This window comes from Magnolia sinica, chromosome 6 (genome assembly GCF_029962835.1).
Source record: "Magnolia sinica isolate HGM2019 chromosome 6, MsV1, whole genome shotgun sequence".
In the NCBI taxonomy this organism is placed as follows: domain Eukaryota; kingdom Viridiplantae; phylum Streptophyta; class Magnoliopsida; order Magnoliales; family Magnoliaceae; genus Magnolia; species Magnolia sinica.
In genome coordinates this window covers 20,071,199-20,092,897 of record NC_080578.1, presented here as the reverse complement: position 1 = coordinate 20,092,897, position 21,699 = coordinate 20,071,199, and the positions used below count along the sequence as shown (strand labels likewise).

General features: G+C 38.3%; 1 long non-coding RNA gene across 5 annotated transcripts; it reads left to right on the top strand.

Annotated features, from left to right (window-relative positions):
- The first annotated feature begins 8,244 nt into the window (after nt 1–8,244).
- LOC131248474 (uncharacterized) lies at nt 8,245–14,836 on the top strand. 5 transcript variants are annotated; one of them, XR_009172253.1, is made up of 11 exons: nt 8,245–8,467; nt 8,981–9,448; nt 10,006–10,089; nt 10,538–10,746; nt 10,848–10,972; nt 11,702–11,782; nt 11,882–11,929; nt 13,707–13,757; nt 13,867–13,921; nt 14,348–14,533; nt 14,676–14,836. It is a non-coding gene; the product is annotated as an uncharacterized LOC131248474 (long non-coding RNA). The 5 variants fall into 5 exon arrangements; XR_009172252.1 differs by having other exon boundaries at nt 13,867–13,933; XR_009172255.1 differs by having other exon boundaries at nt 13,652–13,757; nt 13,867–13,933.
- Nucleotides 14,837–21,699: the final 6,863 nt, after the last annotated feature.

Sequence of the window (21,699 nt, the reverse complement as noted above, 5' to 3'; positions counted from 1 at the left end):
AGAAGTTGTACAAGTCTGGATAGTTCTTCTTAATTAAATATTGGCTTCATCCTTCAATATCCAATACCCCCTACACTCCCCCACTAGTAACTATTGAAATTATTTATATTATTTACTAAATCAATACATTAATAAGGCCAACTTCATGGCATCCATATGTTTGTTAGTCACTCGGAGTGAAAGAAATGCCTTCAGCAAATCACTCTTTAAAGCTAGAGGCTTATCCTTGAAATATCAATCTATAATAGTGCTTTCTCATGAAGACTTCACACCATTCTGCTTTGATACATTGAGTGGTGAAATCCATCTCCCTAAATCTGATGATAGTGCCCTAAAAGTCAAACCAGAGGTTATCAAGGTGTCTCTACATCAAGCAATGGAGCAATGATCCATGACTAATCCATTCTTCTTTATCAAAATCCAACAGATAGTTGAAGCAAGTTTTTCTAAAAATATCCCTCTTGACATGGCACTTCTTGAAACCATCCTTCTCATAAGTTAGAAATTAATATCACTAAGCACTTCAGGAACACTTCTACATTGCCATAATCCAAGCAAAGACTAGGTTCTCGAGATTCACAAAAGGAATATCTAGTGTATGAAAAACAAAAGGTGTTAGCTTAAGTTAAGGGAACAGAGAGAGCATAGGTGCAATCCAGAGCACCCATCTACGATTTCACTGTCCATTGACGATCCATAGATCCCATCAACGGTCCCAACGCCCATCGACGATCCACAGACACACACACACACACACACACACACACACATCATTGATCCACATACCCCCATCAATGATCCCAATGCCCATCAATGATCCACATAACCACCTTGAGTGATCCACAGTGTCGCATTAGTGATCCTAGCTAGTAATCATCAGCAAACCTCAAAGAGTAGGGGATCGCCAATCTTCATTTGCATGTGCAATCCACACTACCTTGGTGTGTTGCCTGGGCTAACATAAAAAAAAAAAAACCATTTCACATTAAAAATGAAATCAAGCTTCTATAGAGGGGTACCACCACACTCCCCTCACTTCCATAAACACCCACCGTTAATACCCAACCAAAAAATAAAATAAAAGGAAAAAAAAACAACCATAGAGGGGGACCACCACACTCTCCTCCCTTTCAAAAATTCTCACCATTGATACCTCACCAAAACAAAAAACAAAAACAAAAGTAAAAAAGTTTCGATCATCCTTAGGTAAACCTATCTCTGGCCTCCATAGCTTGTACGTCAAAGAGTCAAAATGTCGTTGAGGAGTTAAAACATGGACACAAATCTTCAAAAAACACTTGTTTTCCACCAAAGAGTGTGGTGAGTATGCTAGAGCATCGCCAAAGAGTCACTAGAGAGTGAGGTGGTCCCCCACACAAACCTTCCAATTGTCATGGAAGCTCTAGCGAGTGCATGGTCCCCTCCTAGAAAAGAACGAAGAGAAAAGAAGAAAAGAGGGAAAATGGTCCATCTTGCGGCAAGGCCCCACAATAAGGCCCTTTCGAATAGCTTAAGTGGGACCCACTAGCTTGTCATGAAGTAAATCCACCCCATCCAAACAGCCCAAGTTGCGAGGGTAAAAATTATCACAAATGGACCACATCTATAAAAGAAATATCTCCATTTTGTGGCAAGAATCAATCCTTCAACCTTTCTCACAACCAAGTATGCCTCTACCATGTGGCCCGGTAGTTAGTTTATTTATTTACTACAAAATTAAATATTTAAATTTGTTTAAGTATCTAAGTGGGGGATGCATGTGTGTGCTGTTTATGTAAAATTTTGAAGTTGTTACATCTAAGGCTCAAGTGGATCGACCACACAGTGGGGATTAAACACCCACCATTAAAACCTTCTTGGAAGTTGCGCAAGTTTTAGATTAAGCTTATATTTGTTTTTTAATTACATTCATTGTCACGCCCCAAACTTAGAAACTGGGCTCACAAAATTTTCGATCACCGAATCCGGCGCCGACAGCCTTAATGAGCATAACCGAAGGCATAACCCACAAACAACAACCAAAAACTTCATCACATTTTCACTATGATTAAAAATTTATAAGTACAATGTACATAAAGGGAAATACAATGATGATAGATAAAAGCTCCAAGATGATCTACCACGTGCTCAAGCCTTAGCGCTGCTGCAATCCAACGTCACCTGCACATAACGGTTGCACATAAGCTTATAGAAAGCTTAGAGGGTGGTGAGACTGTGTGCGTGAGGTAGTAATATAATTATGCAACATCAGAGTAATACAGAATATACTGGTGAATCCATGAATACTATCAGCTGTACCGAGGCTATGTAATATAAGGCATGAATGATGTCGGTCATACCAAGGCCGTGCGATGCGAGATGCAACTCAAGCACACTAATCCTCATTTGAGTCCACATATCAATACAGCTCAACTCTAGAATATCACCGGAGTCTAATACACTCCAAACCAGGTTGTCACCCCATCGTGTGCAACAAGGTGAGTGAAAGAGACCTCACTGTCCTCCTGCCAATATCGGGCCCGGCTCGTCGGTAGTGGACTCATTCCTCGAGTTGGTCAAACTCAGCCTAACTTTGTCCCCTCCTCTCAGGCAGGTAAGGTTGCACCCCTTTCCAACTGACCACGACACAGTGAAAAGCGCGGCCTCCTGGTATTCGATACTCAGCGCTCATGCATCCACTTGGTCTAGACGTTAGAGCAACCTCCTGGTACCATAAGGGTTTAGGAAATTTCACTCAGGGACATCTATAGCACCCCATGTAGAACAAGATTTTCGGTGTCCAATCCTGCCAACCACGATACGCCTATGAAGGCTACGACCCTGATGTTATTAGGGCGTACAGTAATCATGTCACATAATGCGAAATGTATTAATCACACTGTCCAGTCATGCAACAATCTTGCGCGTATCACGTGCTTATGTGAGCAACTCCCCCTATCAGGGAGTACCATAATAATCTGGCCAAAGGCATGTGCTATATATGATCAATCACTCCTCATATCAAGCATACATATGATGCATATGGGCATGGATCGTGGATCTATACTAAGCATATTATATGATGATGATGTACTCTCCCTTATATTTGGTTAGGCCTAAGTGGCCTACCCATAAACCTAGGGATCCGGAAAGGGTTCCTTCACCATACTATTGCATAGCCCGCTAAATGCCCTAGGGGGCCCAAATGAGTCCTGGACGGACCCTAAAAATAAAAAAAGTAATCCCACTAACAACCAATGAGGGCCCAACGTCTTGGAATAGCCTAATGAGAATAGATAGAGCATGTAAATGGGGCCCAATAATTAGGGTCAGCCACTAAGAGAATGATGCAAATGGACCTAACAAAGCCTAAGGGAAGGTCACGATGAGGACATCTAACCATCATTGCCCATCAATGTGGACATCTAACCAACATTGCTCCCAAGGAGTGGCCCACATAAGGGATTCATACACAATGTAACGGCCACACATACATCACATTGGCCTCACTCATGGGCCTCACATACATCGCATTGGGCTTCATACAAGGGCCTCGAATGTATCACAATGGGCCATGCCCACGGACCTTGAATACATCACAATGGGCCTCGCCCATGGGCCTTGAATACATCATATTGGGCCTCGCCCATGGGCCTCGGATACATCTCAATGGGCCACGCCCATGGGCCTCAGATACATCACAGTAGGCCTCGTCCCATGGGCCTCCAACTTATGCAATGGGCCTTATCAAATGGGCTGCAAATGCATCACCATGGGCCTCATACATGGGCTTCATATACAACAAGTGGGCCGCACCGCTTGGGCCTCATATGCATCAAATGGGCCACGTATCTGGGCCTCGAATACATCAAATGGGCCACGCGACATGGGCCTAACAATATAAACAGTTGGGCCCTCACACGAGCCAAAAATACATCATAATGGGCCTCATGGGTGTGGGCCGCACCAATGGCCCTCAAGTGGGCTTGGACCACACCAAAAATTATTTCAATAGTTATAGGTGTAACATGTATACCACTGTACACTATCATTCCATGGGGCACCTGGCCCACTAATGATGATTAGCACTATCCAAACATTGCCTATGCAAATCAACACCATCCAAACATTTCCTAAGTAAATCAGCACCATCCAAACATTGCCTAAGTAAATCAGCACCATCCAAACATTTCCTAAGTAAATCAGCACCATCCAAACATTTCCTAAGTAAATCAGCACCATCTAAACATTGCCTAAGTAAATCAGCATCATCCAAACATTGCCCAGCACGTCCAAACATTGGACAGCACCGTCCAAACATTGTCCAGCACCGTCCAGCATAATCTAGACGGTGTGGATGAAATAATACATCATGGTGGTGTCCACGTGGTGGCCCACCAGAGATTTGAATCTGCCTCAGTTTAGTCTCAAGCCTTAAAACGGGCTTGCCAAATGGATGGACGGTTTGGATGGAACACATCCACACATGGGACCTACAAAACTTGCTGACGTCAGTCAGCAGATAGGTCACACCATCTGGATGGCTTGGATATCACGTGGGACCCACAGAACTTGCTGACGTCAGACCACAACGAGGTGGGGTCCACTTGCTGACTGCAATGCAGCAGCAGCTGCTGCGTGAGGCACTCCAGCCGATTCACATCCACCGTCCATGGGTTGGACGGTGTGAATGGAACACATCAGGTCAAGGTGGGCCCCACACGCTACCATGGTGGGGTCCACATCCTAATGATGGACGGACGGGATAAAATACATACATCATGATGGGGTCCACGCAGTGGACGATGTAGATAAAACCCATACAGCATGGTGGGCTTCCACAGCCATGAAATGGACAGTGAGGATGGGACACCTTGGTGGGCCCTATAAGTGTTGGACGGTGTCCAGCAGCGTCCTAGGCTGCTGGCCTAACCAATGGATAGTCTAGATATATATATATATATATATGTATGTATGTATGTATGTATGTATGTATGTATGTATGTATGTATGTATGTATGTTGGGTCCCACCGTCCCATAGTGCTGGACAGTGTGGACACCACACAAAATCAAGGTGCATCCAGCACGTCTGGACGGCCCGGATAATATACATCAGGTGGGCCATCAAAGAATCAAGAAGAGGAGAGAGAGAGAGAGAGATCGGAGTAGCGGAGGGACCCCGCCACTATAGGCCCCTCACAATGCATACATCAATATGGGTCCCACCATGTGGGCCCTCAAATCATAATAAAAACAACGGTGAAAATCATGAAATCACCCACCAATTGCTAATCTTCTTGCTCCCTTAGCTTCCTTGCCTTCTTCTTTAATGAGATGATGAAGTCTTGATGGTTGAGATGGGAGATGAGAGGGTAGGAAGTGGGCCACACTAGAGCTTCTCCATGAGAGCTTGGGAGGTTCATACGTAGGAGCTTGGGTTGCTTGGAAGAAAAGGGAGAAATAAGAGAGAGGAGATGGAATGGAGTGATGGATGAGAGAGAGAGATGGGTTATGTAAGAGTTTTGTTGACTTTTGGGGTAGCTTGTGTAAGAGAGGTATGGGTTGTGATGGGGTGAGTGATGTGTTGAGTAATGGGTTGAGTGATGTGTGTACTTGACTTATACTTCACCCTTGATGGGATTGATGGGATTGATATTCTCTTGGGTTTTGCAACGCGCGGCATTTTCCTCGAACCGAACGCTGTCCCACATCTCCTAACCTGGGTATCACCTCGGTGCGCGAGATGCGGCATCGAAACCGCGGCGATGGCGCGGTAGCTAGGGTACAAGTTTCGAGTTGAGTCGACTTGGGTTGATAATGTGCAACTTAGGGTCAGCGCAAACGCCGGTTACAGGTCGCGGGTCACCAGTATTCGACAGGAATGATCGCGAAAATCTACGGAACGGCACGCACTACGATATAGGCCTTACATTCATCATGGTGTATATGACCTTATGAACGAGTTGGATGGAAATAAACATCACGATGGACTTTTAAAAGATTTCAACAACAGACATCATTATCACTGCTGCTTCCTGTGGTATAGTCCACTTGAGCCTAGAATCTGCCTCAGTCTTGAGATAGCCTAAAATGATACGGAAAATGCATGGACGGTGTGGATTAACTCATAGGTTGGGGTCCCTTGGAGCCCCAGCATGTTCCAAACTCAGGACAGGTAGTACCTAATCCCTATCCTGTTTCACATTTGACAGCGACACAACCTCATCAAATCTTTATCATGTGGGACCCTCATTTGAAATGAATCCAAATCCTCTGTTTGCCACAATCAGGAATTCCCTACTTCCCTGCTTTGTGTGAGCACTGTTGCATTAAATGCAGTGTGTTAATGTGGTCCAATTAGATTGCAACAAGCAGAATTTTTCTGCTTGTGGTAAGCAGAGGATCTACAATCATTGAAAATATGCTTTCTTTCTCAAAGAGTTGAATTTGCCTATGCCATAGTTGGGCTTGTTATTTGAAGCTGCAGCCTTACCATGGAATTGGATTGCCAAAATACCATGGACTTTCCAGACATGCAACATCAATGGAAGAAACTTATAGGTTCTATATATCATCTTTACCATTTCTCTTTTGTTTCGATTGTGTTATGTTTTATTTGGATGCTTGTACAAATATTGAGAATAAAAGTATCTCTTGGACTTGTATTTTAATTGATGGGACATAATTATGATGACCATTTGTTTAGTTTTCAAGGCAAATGATATTCTTTACATTACCTTATTTCATTAGTAGCTGAGCTAATTTTGGCTATTATTATATATTTAGTTCAGTTTCTTATTAAGGCCTACAGAGCATCCAAACACAAATTGATATTTAGTTTGGTTTCATATTTAGCCAAAATTTTTGAATTTTGTGAATGGGATTCTTATTAAACAATTGTGTAAATTATTTTTTGAAGGACTATTAGGTGTAAGATTCAATAAAAATAAAAATAAAACTAACATATTTTTTTATTTGCAGAAATTTTAGTCCGTCGCTAATTTGATTTGAGGTCCGTCACTTTCTTCATATTAGCGACGTACCGTATCCGTCGCCAATATTTTTAATGATGAAAATCGGGTGGATTTATTCGAATGTGACAAATTTTTAATTTTTGCGGTGGATAAGATCCGTCAGAAATCTACAACGGATCTTTGCAAAAAAATTACGACCAGCAAACAGCCACAGACGAAGCGACGGACGAAATCCGTCGTTTATTCAGTTTTGCGACGGATCTAGTCCGTCGCAAAGTCACGATTTTGGCATAGTGCCTCGCCCAAAAAAATCAAAATTTTAAATAGACCCAGCTTGACCAGCTCAAAAAATCAAGACTTGCGCCCAACCATTGCCAGGCCTAAATAGAGCCAACACACATATGCCACTCAAATTAGTGGACCATCTTGGCATGCGGGCCCTAGTGGGTGGAGAGTGGCACCAGAGGTCAAATGACATCTTCTTCTAGTAAAAGAGGGCTAGATGAAGAGGGTGCATAGCATACTCGTGTTTTAGGTTTTGACAAGTTACTCCCACAGTTATATATATAATCTTTCCATGGAAGAACTACCTCACAATTTCTTGGCAGGGACGCTATTAACTTTTAGACCAATGGCCAAAAGAAATAGCAATACACATACAACTAAAAGGAATTCAAAACTTCTATTGCCCTTAGAAGTTTTCAATGTTTGGTGGTGTGTTGATGTGGCAAAGCTCTATTGGTCCTACCATAATGTATGTGTTATATTCACATTGTCTGTCCATTCTTCTAGATCATTTTAGGACATATGGGTCCAAAAATGAAGTAAATCTAAAACTCAAGTGAACAACACCACAGGAAATAGTGAGGATTGAACACCTACCACTCATTATACCAAAATTGCAGATCTGGAACGTCCAGGATTTTGGTTTAGAAACAGCTCTAAGCCGTTTCTGATTCGAAATGGTTATGAACCGTATCACAGTTCGTTGCTGTTTTAGCGGCTACGTTGTTGTTTCCACTGTTTTGTTGATTGTTGATGTGTCCCAATTGAGTGATGGATCTTCTTGTTTTTCATTATTTGGATCTATTGTTTTATTGTAAAACATATGGACGAAATGGATTCGATTAGAACCTTCTTAGTGGACCCTACAAGCCCAAGTGTCACATTACTTTAGATCTGCCACAGTGATCGACTACCGAACCATTTTCACCCTTACATCATGCCAAAACCCTAGCCTCATTTCTCATTTGTCTTCCTCACCCTCTCTCAATCTCCTTCTCCCTCTCTGTCTCTCAATCTCCCTATCCCGATCTCAACCCTCTCTCTCGATCTCCCTCTCCCGATCTCAACCCTCTCACTCTCCCTCCTCTCTCGATTTCCATCTCCCTCGATCGGCCCCTCCACCCTTTGTCATTTCTTTCTCTCTCAGACCCCACTCTCGATTCCCTTCCCTCTCTCCGTGTGTCTGTGCTAGAAGCTGTCTTCCCCATTTCTCCTTCCTGTAATAAAGGTTTGCTCTGCTCTTCGATATTTCATTTTCTCATTTTCAGATTTTCTTCATGGATTTTCTTTTCCTGGAACACTCAGGGCGAGTTTTCTACTTTTCTTTGCTATCTGATGCTATAAGATCTAGTCTAGGGATATGATTTTGATCTTTCAGTGGGATATGCAGATGTAAGGGTTGCAACCCATGGCTTAGTGGTAGGCAGAGTGTGTTTCAACACTCTCGTCATGGGTTCAACTGCCCATATGGTGTGTTAAAAAAGGATCTGCTTATGTAAATGCTGGTTTCTCATGTTCTTTTATTCTTTAATTCGTTGATTTTTTATTTTTTATTTTTTTTTTTGCATTTCTGTAATTTTTGGGAAGATCCTGTTCTTACTTGAAATCTGAAAGTAATCTTTGCTATGGATTCGTTTTGTGTTTGTGATTTTTAGGAAGATCCTGCTTGAAATTTGAAAGTAATGTTTGCTATGGATTCGTTTTTCTGTGATTCTTTGGATTTTTTCTTCATCATTTCCAGTGTCTTTTGGAAACTCTCAATCCAAAAATTGGTCGAAAGAGAGATGGCGAACCAGCTAGAGAACCTAGTGCAATCTATAAAATCGAAGGTCAGATCTATAAAGAAATCGAAGAAGAAGCCGTGGTGAAAATGAACAAGAGCTTGAGTGTCAAGGTTTTGTATTGCAAAAACCCTATTTCCAAATTCCATTTCTCCGCCATTGGCCATCGTGATTTTTTTTAACATATTGATCTGCTGCTCTAGATCTGCCAGCCATCTAGAGCAGTAGATCAATATGTTAAAGCTGTGGCCCACATCTTCTGTTGTTGATCAAATCACACTGCTGTTGTTCCTGGTGGTCATTAACACTATATCAGATTTGTTTTTCATCTAACCCATTGTTGCTGATCGTGTGGGCCCTGTACATCGTTTTAATGAATTCACTGCTCATCGGTTTGCTACCCTTCGGAAAAGACGCAAAAGGCGCAGGTATGCGGGATCTCTTTCTGCAATTGAGATTTTTCAGCTTCTAGTTCGCATTCAGAAGGTCATGAATTTTTTTACAACTATACAATCATTTCCTAGGAAATCTGGATAATCAGTCAACAATTTTTTTCCCTGAAGTTGGGTGGGTCCACTGTAGCTTCCCTTGCACAGATTCAGGCCATCTGCTCATCAAATGTGCCATACATATATGTTAAACGCTGACTGTCCGTTTTGTTCATGTATGATTGGCTCACCTGATTTTCATCCAACCTGATTCTTAGATAATTTATATGCCTTGACATGCATGATGCCTGCATGCATGTCAATTAGCTTGGCCTTGTCAAATTTAGTTTCCCGGTCCACTGGGACTGTTCGAACTTCAAATACTCTAAAAGGATGTATATTTAATACTCAATTCTACAGTTAACTCCAATAGCTACACTGTCAATCCACTATTGCAGGTGGGGCTATCTTTGCTGCCATGTCTTTGGTTGGTTAACTGTTCATCTCATTCTTTATTTCACGTACGCATTTAATTTGTTCTTGTAACCTTTCTCTAGGTGGCACTAAGATTGAAGCAAAGTGGGTATTCAGCTTGCTGCTCTGCTAGTGATACGGTCCCTTGTATCATATGTTGTCAGCAGGTATTATCTGTCATTTGATGTTTACCTTGGTTACTAACTTATGCTACAAAAGTTGATCCAGTAGTATCTATTTCAATAATGTGCATTGCCCAATGGTCACAACTTAGCATGTTCATGTTGGAATCATTAGTAAATTGGTGGGCAGAAGCATGGGTACTGATTATCAACAAATTTTTTTAAAACTGTCTTTTATGTGACTATCACTCATGTCCATAATTGCTGAATATTTATACTGTTCTTTGAACCAACTTATGATCATTTGCTTCAAAAACTACTAAATTAAATGCTAATTGATTGTATATTATTGTTTTCAAAGAAAGGTGGATTAGGTGCCAACTCTTGAGAAGGTTTCAGATCTACATCTTCACACATTTTGTTTATATATTTCTCTATGTTCTTTGGTTATTTGGACCCTCGAGACATTTACGGCTGATGTTGTTGCTGTCAGGTCAAAGTTCTTTCAACTGTTGGAACTTACATCACATCGGCGATTCACAAAATCCATATGGGGAATGTGACTGTTCTCCAGCTCAAGCTAAAGTGAGGAAGACATTTTATACAAATGTTCCTGATGAATACATGCAAGCTGTCGAAGATCTGGTTGTCCCAAGGACTGAATTTGGTAATGCATCAGAGAAAGAGCATTACCATGTGAAGGTATTATTTTAGCCTCTATGGCTACTTTGTTACCAGTTTCCATTGAATAGATGAAGTTGTAATGCGCAAAAGTTTTTTTTTTTTTTTGTTATTTAATATAGGTGCTTGACAAACATGGAGTGACTCTTTCATGCAAATGTTCTGCAACAGAAGGTGGAAAACTGAGTACATGAATGAGAAAAGGCAGAGGATCATAGTCATGAGCCAGGCCCCAGATCATTAGACGGTCAGTAATTAGTCTCAACTGCTGTTTTTTCTTTCCATAAACATCTACACCATACGTTACGTGGACCTTTATGTGAAAACCTTATTTCTAATATGATGAGCTTGTCCAAATAAATATCAAACCAATGTATCGAACACAAAATATTAGAATTTGCTTGATAGATTAAGGCTGCATTTCAAAGTAACCCCAGATGACATTCTAAAGGACACACCCCAAAGGCAGTGTACAGTGGAAAATGTTTAAGGGTGTGTTTGGTTGCACGGAGTATCATGAAATTTTGTGATTAATCCGTCTAATTTGGTGCGGAAATTCATGATATTTCATGAAATTTTTGGTGCAGCCAAACACTCCTTGAAATATACGTTAGAATTTTGGAGACACTGCCCCTTAGGTAAAGGTTAGATGTGGCAAGACTAGATTAGGACTGTACAATCAGGGTCATTTAATGAATGCGGCCCATCCATGGCAGGGCCAGCCAAATGAGCAGCTTGTGACTTGCCACATGTACAGAGATATAATTAAGTGATTCAATTGATTTCTAAAATCTGAAATCTAGATGCGAGTCATCAAAATAAAATAAATAAACAATAGCTGATTGTAGGGTGTCCATTTATGACCTTTGTCAAGTTGATCATTCATATTCAATGGTTTGTTTTCACAACATGTGATATATCCTGTCCTTGCCTAGCTTTCAATGTAAGCATCTCCATCGTGTTTGTGTTTATTCAGCCACCTCCACCTGTTAACGATACCAATCTGTACAATGTATTCAGACCAAGGGAGAAAGCCCATCGGCTCCACACAAGAAGGGTAGGTATTGGAGGTTTGTTACATGTTGAAAGTAGAAACTACTTGAAACTAATATGAGCATTGTTTCTTTGAAAAACTTTGGCTGTTCTTCGTTTGTAGATGCAAAGGCAGGAGAACAATGTTCAGTCCTTTGAAAAGCTTCGCCAGGTCAACTCCTCTCTCCTTGTAGAGATGTAATGCTTGCCTTTTGCCTCTCAATAATTCAAAATCTTTGATGAAAACTGTTGCGAGTTGGGAAAAGTAGAAATTGCTTAATTTGGTTGTCCAGTGCCTGAGCTTGGTAGGGCCTTCTGACCTGTTAAAGCTCACAATTTCCTGGTGCTTGCCTTTGTATCTGTTTTCACGCAGCTAAGAGAAAAGCTAGGATCATCTTGCGAACCTCTGCTTGTTTAGTGCGTCTTATATGGAATTGTTTTTCACTTGTGGTTTGTCACATATGCTCACCTCCATGCACTTTCATACTTTGTGTGCCTATTTATGCACTTACATATTATCAGTCATTTTTGTAACTTCGCTTTTCTTGTGGCAGAAATTACTATGGAAAAAATGTTCCACTATTTTTTTCGTTTTATGCAAACAAGAGGCAGGCATTAGACAAAACTATAAGCAGAAATAAAGAAACAACTATTATTTATTTTTATTTTTTAATAAATAGCGAGTAACAACTATATAATATCTAGTGGTGTATAAAACCATTCATGTCTATTTATCTTTTCTTTTAATAAATAGCGAGTAACAACTATATAATATCTAATGGTGTATAAAACCATTCATGTCTATTTTTCTTTTCTTTTCTTTTTTCTTTATCTTTTTTTATTTTATTTTATGTGACAGCTATACAAATAAGGCCGAATGCCGAGACATGCAGGAGAACTTACTTCTTTAGGGAAACTAGGAAAATGCTGCTCTCAGAGCTGCCATTTACTACCCATTACTTGAGAGCAATATACTCTTCAAAGTTGAGTATTTAAAACTAAAGCAAGATCTGCTGATGATGCTATCTCAAGAAGATGGAGATACAAACAGTGGTGCATGGTTGGTGAAGATGACAAAAATAGTGTTTACTTCTTTCTTTTCTTTCCTTTTTTCTTTTTTTGGTAGATTGACAACAACAAGAGGAGGGAACTCTTTCCTATAATTAAATTGGAAAAGCTATGGGACAGATAATTGCATGTTAAGGATCAGTTATTTCTTACCATTACTGGAAACCTTCTGGTTCGTTTCCCCATCTTTGACTTAATTCTTGCCCAGAATCTAATGAAATAGAGGATGTGCTAGCAACTATGAGGATTTAGATACTAGTAGCAGAAATATTTAGTCAAAGGTGGCCCTTCATTTCTGAATCTTGCCCTGCACTCACTTTGGAGTCTTCTCTTAGTCTGTCTGCCCTCCACTAGTAAGACTATTCAATGCCTCAACTCTACCAATTTGTTCCATTAGCATCTGTTGGAAAATCTGTGTTTCTATAAACACAATCACTAAATATGTTTATTTTTATACATTATTAAATATCAATATAATTTCAAATGCTTTTATTACTAACTTATATAGGTACTCATAAGCGCTCTTGGTTTTTGACATTTTTTATATCTCATGTTTCCCCAATGACTCCCATGTCTCCTCCTGCATCCATTCCCACTTTGTTAAACTAAGGATTAAATGGCTTTTTTAGATGGTAGGCCCTATATACTTTGATTGCCAAGTTTTCTGTTCACTTCATTTGACCTTGGTACTACCTATGGGGGGAAAAAGACTAGTTTGAAAATGGAAATACTGTTCTTGTATTTTTCTCTTAGAAACTGGTTAGTCTTTCTAATATGTTTTCTTTCTTTCATTTTTTTCCTTTTACTATTATACATCATATTGCAGCACTTCTCTCTTGAATGTGATTTTATTGGTCGAAATTGCATTGATTTTGCTTCAGGTCAGGCGCAACTTGGACCAAGCCAAAACAATAGTAGAGATTTTATTTAAGGTATTTGTTTCTTATGATGCATTTAAAGTTCTCATGAATAAAATATATATATCTTATGTTCTTATCGCTAGGAAATGTGTTCCTGTATCTGATCACACAATTTTTTTAGAGGGAAGAGGAGGCGAGAAGTCATGGAGAGTGAAGTTAACCTTCAACGGATTCAGGTCAAGTTTAAGGTATGGATCTAATATCGTGATCTGCTGCTTTAACTTCATTGGTATATCCAATGTTTTAAATATCATCAATATCGGCCGATATATCCTACGATATATCCATGCAATGAATTGTTCCCTAGACCTAATGCAATCAATGTGATTCTTATAGCAGTAAATATAATCAAATTCAAGATCTTTTAGGTAAAAATAGCAACAAAAATAAAATGCAATCAATGTGATTCTTTTCCCAGTAGTCCAAGAAGCTGATAGAAGATCTGATTTTCACATCATCATCTCCACCATCCTTGTAGAACACATCCTTTTTTATTATTGACGACATTGGCTTAACGACATCTTAGAATATAAATATAATACGCACTTTGCGTAGGATAAGGGTTTCTCCTCGTTCATGTGTCCATCCATTTTTCCTCACAGGCCCAACAAGACAGCAGATAATGTGATATTAAGAGCTGAAAATGATAACCTGAAAAACGAGAATTTCGGCTTCAAGCAGCGATCTGTAACGTAGTCTGTCCCAACTGCGGTGGGCTGGTAATCCTCGGAGAGATCTCATTTGATGAGCAGCATCTTCAACTCAAAAATGCTCAGCTCAAGGATGAGGTAGTATTCATTTTCTTCTTTGCATTCATGCCATTTTCTCCATGTTGCACCACACGTGCACATGCATTCGATTTATGTTGATTTCTTCCATTATACTGAAGAATTTAAGTTTGGAGCTGATGAAATTGTGATGTTTTTGCAGCTGGACCGCCTTTCTTGTCTCATGGAGCATGAGAAGCCAATGGCACTGGATCTTATGTTTTCTCTAGGAGTGGAGCACATGAGAATTTTTTATTTATTTTTAATGTATTTGTGCAATTGTAAACTTATTGTTGTAAATAAATATAATTTTTATTATAAAGTTATACCTTGTGTTCAATATTAATTTTTAATTGTATATAATATTCTTTGGTTGTTAAATATAAAAAATGTACAGCTTCTATTGGCCATTCGTAAATAATGAAAACTACCATTCCTAAAATTTAAATCTGACCATTGGCAACATCAAGAAGGGTTTAAAATCATTTCTAAAATTTCGAACTGACCATTTGAAACCGTTCCTAAGAGTTGTTCTTAAAATTTGAAAGGGTATCTGATACGGTTTTGAACCGTTCCAGTTTTTTCGCCTCTTTTAGGAACGGTTTAAAACCGTTCCTAAATGACGTTTTTGGTCATCTTCCTAAGGGCCATAAAAGTTGTATCAAGCTTATATTTGTGCTTTCCCTTTGTCCATGTATGTGCGACCATATGAAAAGTTTGAATGGTAAACAAACATCATGATGAGCCCTACAAAGGTTTCAACGGTTGACACCATTGTCCGAGTGCATCTATGGTGTGGTCCACTTGAGCAGTCGATTGCCTCATTTTTTTTTGCTCATGCATTAAAATGATATGCAAAAATGGATCGGTTGTGTGTATACCTACATCATGGTGGAACCACATAGCTTTGCCATGTCACTTAGTACTTACCTAAGGATGCAGATGGCTTCTACTCTACTCCTCACCTCGCTATTGGCAAGAGCTCTGTTGGACCCACCATAATTTATGTTTCTCATCCATGGAATCGGATTGGCTGGTGTACCACACACCAGCTATCTAGTTGGTGTGTTGACGTCAGTAAGTTCTGTGGGTCCCATCATTAGGTATGTGTTATATCCAAACCGTCCATCCATTTTGCGAGCTTGTCATAAGGCTTCAGATGAAAAATAGGACGTATAACGATCAAGTGGACCACACTGCAAAAAGCAGTGGGGGATTGAACGTATACCATTGAAACCCTTTTGGGGTTCACGGAAGTTTTGGATCAATATGAAATTTATTTTTCCTCTTCATCAACGTCTTTATGACCTAATGAACAGATTGGATGGAAAATAAACATTATGGTGGGCCCTACGAATTTTTAACGGTGAAAATAATTATCTCTGCTGTTATTTGTGGTGTGGTCCATTTTATCTTTTGGATATGATTTATTTCTTGGATAGTACTCTCAAATGATCTCAAAAAATGGATGAACTGCGTGGATATAATAAATACATCATCGTGGGGCCATATAACTTTGATCTCCTTCGAACCGTCCGTACAACTCGGAGCTCGAGGAGCGTCAGCGCTCGTCTTCGCAATACACGTACCTACACCAGCTATATAGCTGGTGTGTGGTATGTAACAACCCATTTTTTTGTGAGAACTAAGCCCACCGTCCGCTTCCGTGTGGCCCACCTGAGTCTTGGATAAGCCTCATTTTTGGCCTTATATCATCTCTTGGCCAGGCCGAGATGATGGACGGAGTAGATTTATGTCATCGTTAGTAGGACCCACCACATCAAAAAATTAAAAATTTTAAAATATAAATAAAAATATCTTCCGCACGCCGACTAAACCACTTTCTCCATTCTTCCTTCCTTTTTGTACGGTAATGGGCGTCGAAACCATCCCATAATCCCCACTCTTCCATTCCATTACGCACCTCTTTATAAAAAATATTTTTAAAAAAAAAGAAAAGAAACAAAGGAAACAATCAAATCAAAAATAGAGAGAGGGAGAGAGAGAGAACTCTGTAGATCAAGAGAGAGATTAAAGCGGAGCCGGATCATCAGACTTTTAATGAAGGTGATCTTATCCTGAAATTTATCATTTTCAGTTATTTATTATGCTTATTTAATTCTAAATTTTGATAGGAATATTATTGTTAGTTGAATTTTTATGTAGAGAATCCTACTCATTTATGAATTTCTATTTTATATATTTCTAATATTTAATGCTGAAATAATTTATATATTTATATATAAATAAAATAAATAATTTATTTAAGTTTATATTTTAATTTATTAATTTTTAAATTTTTGTTAAGATTAAAAATTAAATATGAATTATTTATAAAAAATTTTAAATTAATTAATATGAAAGTAAATTATTAAAAATAGATTAAATTCAAGTTAATTTATGAATTTATTTAAATTAGTAAATTTAAACTAATTTTAAAATTTTTTAATTAATGAGTATGTTAGTTATTAAATTTAATCATTTAATTAATCCGAATTTCATATATATATATATATATATATATATATTATATAATTAAAGTTAAAAAGTAAACCAAAAATTTTAATTCCAATAATTTATAATACTTAGAATTAATTTTTTTAAAAATAAATTTAAATGTAAATAATAATAATAATAATAATAATATCCAAAGTCCAAATTAATAACTTCCTTAAACTTATTAAATTTAGATATAAAAATAAATAATAATAAAATCCTAAATTTAGATTTAAAATAATTAGATAAAAATTTTTAAGATAAATTAACTTAAATTATTAAATAATAATTTAATTACATTATTAATGTTATATTATAAAAATCAGTGCAATATTTTTTGTTTCTGTAAAGATTAAAATTCAAATTTTAATTCTAAAATTTTAAAGAGTTAATTAAATTAAATTTAAATGAACTTAAGTTTAAGAAAATTTTCAAAATTTTGTAATTGAAACTAAAATTTTTTGTACATTATTTCACAGAAATTCCTAAATTAAATAATAGTAAAATAATATTTTATTTAAGTATTTAAATTATTAAAGTTTCAACAAAATTTAAATCTAGAATTATTAATTAGAATTACATTGTTGATATTTGATTGTGAAATAACTATTCATCTTACATGTATGTCTACCATTCATTGAGCATCAATTTTAATATGTTGGATGTAACGTAAGCAAGTAGGGTAATCGTGTCCCTTGGGTGAGAGACCCTAAAGCCAGCAAGTAGGACAATTGTGTCCCTTGGGTGAGAGACCCTAAAGCCAGCAAGTAGGACAATTGTGTCCCTTGGGTGAAATACCCTAGAACCCACTAGATCCTTTGGAGTCTCCTTTATGTATGGCGTATGAGTACAATTGTGTGCACGGACATACGTCAGAGGTACAACTAGAGCAGTAGTCTGATCAGCTAACGTATAAATGGGTCCATCACCATGAGGAACCAGTGCGTGGGCGTTAATGCAACGTGATCATCCACTTGGGTTCGGTGTTGTAAGAAATAATATAAATGTTATGAGTATTCATGGAAATATAATATGCATCGCATTTTCACAATTCTATTTTTAAATTTCATTATCTGTATTCTATTTTTCTTTATTGTTATAAAATTGATATTATCTGAACATGTTAAATTTTGGGTAAGAAATGAGCCTACTGAGCTGTTATGCTCATCCTACTAAAAAAAATGCACAGGTGCAGAGTTAGAATACTACGAGCAAGTGGGCCTCTACTCTTAGCTTTATTTTCTAGAAAATTAGGTTTAGTTTTAATTCAATTCAATTTTATTTTTTTTGTTATTTAGGTTTAGTTTATATTCAAATTTCAATGTAGAAAAGGAAAACTATCTAAAGAGTTGAATTTAATAAATATTTTAGCTATATTTTCTTTTAGATGACGTTGAATATTGATTGAATTTGATTGAATCAACTGGATTGTAATAAATGTCATTATATTATAACGCACGAACCTTAGGATTCGGGTCCCAAAGACCTTATTCAGGTACTCGAATTTCGGGGCATGACAAGTTGGTATCAGAGCCAGGTTTAGATTAAAACTGTGGACATAGGGTTGACCCAAACATAAATCCCTTTACTTTTATGATGGAAAAAAAAATAGAAATATAAACTTAGGGATCATTACATTATATTGACATCAGATATGATCTTATTTAAGCTTGACATTGAACTAATAATCCAAATCTAGACCCTAAGGAATTTTTAAGAATTTTTAGCATACTACGTTAAATTGGACAGCAATAGTAAGCAGAAAACACTTAACTTACAAAAGTCATAACTAATTAATTAAAACTCTTTTTAAGTTGATTCAAAATCCCAATTGTAGATTAATAAGTATAGTTTCAGTAAAAAATAATTCAAAAATGTAAATATAGGTTTATCCTTTACCAATATTAAGTTATGTGTATATTAGTTAGAAATCGTTTGTTTCAGACAGACCTAATTATCCGAATTTTAGAATTTTCTGTAGACTTTGTATTAGGCTGAAATTTTACAGAATTATAGTAAACTCATATATATATCCTTGTAAAAATTCTTAGATCAATCTGACACTTATAAGTATGGAAAACATTAGCAGGAATAGTATCCTAAGAATCTGAATTTTCTGCACTACAACCTTGATACATGTCACTGCCTGAATTCTCTTAATCTTCATGTGTTAGTCTTTTAGATCATCAAATCTTTCTTACAATCCAATAAAATTTTCATGCTCCTATAAACCTTAAATAGTAAGCACTCCATTAATGATACTTAGAATTCAATTTAGTCACTACAACTTACCTTGGTTGTCACACACTAAGCTTACATGTTTAATTAATCGTAGATTATTGCGGATCAAAACATTGATATCGGGGCCACATCAAGAGCTCCTGGTCCCGATACCACTGAAAACAGATCACTTATGGGTGGAATTATTAGGGCCATAGGTGATCTTACGACTCTTGTGGGCTATCAGATAAGACAAACTCAAGCGCAAGGTCAAACCCAAAACTATTCACGTAACTGACGAAGGGATAGGAACTTTATTAGAAATGTTTAAAAGACAGAGGCCGCATGTATTTAAGGGTAGGCCTGACCTATCTAAAGCCGAGGTGTGGAAGAAACAGATTGATAAAATATTCACGGTTATAAAGTATGATGAATACCAGAAAGCAGAATTAGCTATTTACATGCTAGAAGGGGAGGCAGATCATTGGTGGGACTTAGTCGTTAGGATGAACCCGAGAGTTGAAGCTTGGACCTGGGCCTAGTTTTGTAAGAAGTTTGATAATAAATACTTTCCTTTGTATATGAAAAATCAAAAGGCGGGAGAATTCATGAAATTGGAGCGGGATGATATGACAGTGCGCCAGTATGATGCTAAGTTCACGGAGCTATCGCGATTTGCAACTTTTCTGGTGTCCGATGAAACCCGTAAGGCATAAAAATTTGAGGAAGGTCTGAGAGCCTCTATTCGTAGCCAATTAGCCTCTTTCGTACAGAAGACCTATGCCGAAGTGTTGGAGCATGCCTTAGCTGTAGAGAAAAACATCAACGAATATTAAAAGAATCGTGATCAGAGGAAGGACGTAAAGAGTGGTGCTAGAACTGCTGCACATATATCTCCAGCCCAGCATGATGAAGCTAAGAGACAAAAAACAACATCAACATCGATGGTCAGACCAATGACAACACTTTCTGCACCACGATTTTTAGGATTTTGCTATAATTGTGGACTCGAGGACCACACTTCTCATTTTTATTCCAAACCACGACGCACTCAATATCCACAAAGGTCAGGACGTTCGCATCAGTCTTTCAGGCCTCCCTAGCAAAATGTGCCGCCGTTTATGTCACAACGACCTCCACTACATCCTTCCGCCTCACAGCCATCCTCAAGACCACCTCAGCCATATCTACAAAGGTCACTACAGTCGTACCTGAGACAACCACAGTAAGGACCTTCATCGGTATATCAGAGACCACCTCAATAGCTGCCACCACAAGTTAGACCTTAGCAGTACCAGCAGTCGAGGCAGGGAGTTCAGGCACCACGACCACAAGCTTAAGGCCGAGTCTACGCCCTAGTACAGTCAGGAGACGACACAGTGTAGTCGTACGAGAACTTGGCGCAACAATACGAGGGCTCAATTCAAAGTTATGATGTTCCAGCACAGTCTGAGGATGGAGCGACCCAAACTTATGATGATGCCGCACCCTTATATGAGGATCCAGCACCGCCAACAGATGATATTATTTAGCCTGACATCGAGGCTAGCAGCGATGTAGTTAAAAGTACCATCGTCATTTATTCATCCTTAACTAGAGCATTATTTGACTCTGGAGCATCGCATTCATTTATTTCTTACTGTCTTTTATGCTCGCTTGGGTTATCTCCTACTCCCTTAGATAAAAAGTTAACGGTAGCAAACCCCCTTGGTAATTCAATGGACCTAAGTCATATTTGTAAATATTGTCCGATCATGATCGAGAACGTAAATTTACTAGCTAATCTTATAGTTATGCCGATGCGAGAATACGATATTATATTGGGGATGGATTGATTATCCTTATATCGGGCAAAAATCGATTGTTTTAGGAAGATGGTCATATTAAATATCGATGGGCGAGCACCGTTACAATTCTATGGGATGCGAAGGAAGGGAGCACCGGTTAGTTTGTCAGTCATCTCAGAAGTTGAACCTCAAGGAGTAGAACAAATTTTGATTGTTAATAAATTTCTAGAAGTATTTCAAGATATCCCTAGATTACCGCCAAAGAGATGTGGATTTCACAATCGATCTAGTACCTGAGACTGCACCAATCTCCAGAGCATCATACCATATGGCACCTGTCGAATTGAGAGAATTAAGGGAGCAACTTCAGCAGCTCCAAGACCAAGGCTTCATTAGGGTTAGTACGTCGCCGTGGGGTGCACCGGTATTATTTGTAAGAAAGAAGTATGGGTCTTCGAAGCTATGCATCGATTACCATCAACTTAATAAGGCGACTATCAAGAAAAAGTACCCATTGCCGAGGATAAATGATTTATTCAATCAATTGAAGGGAACTAAATATTTTTCAAAGATAGACCTACGGTCTGGATATCATCAGTTGAGGATTAAAGATGAAAATGTACCCAAGACTGCCTTTATGACTCGGTACGGCTGTTATGAATTTTTAGTGATGCCCTTCGGACT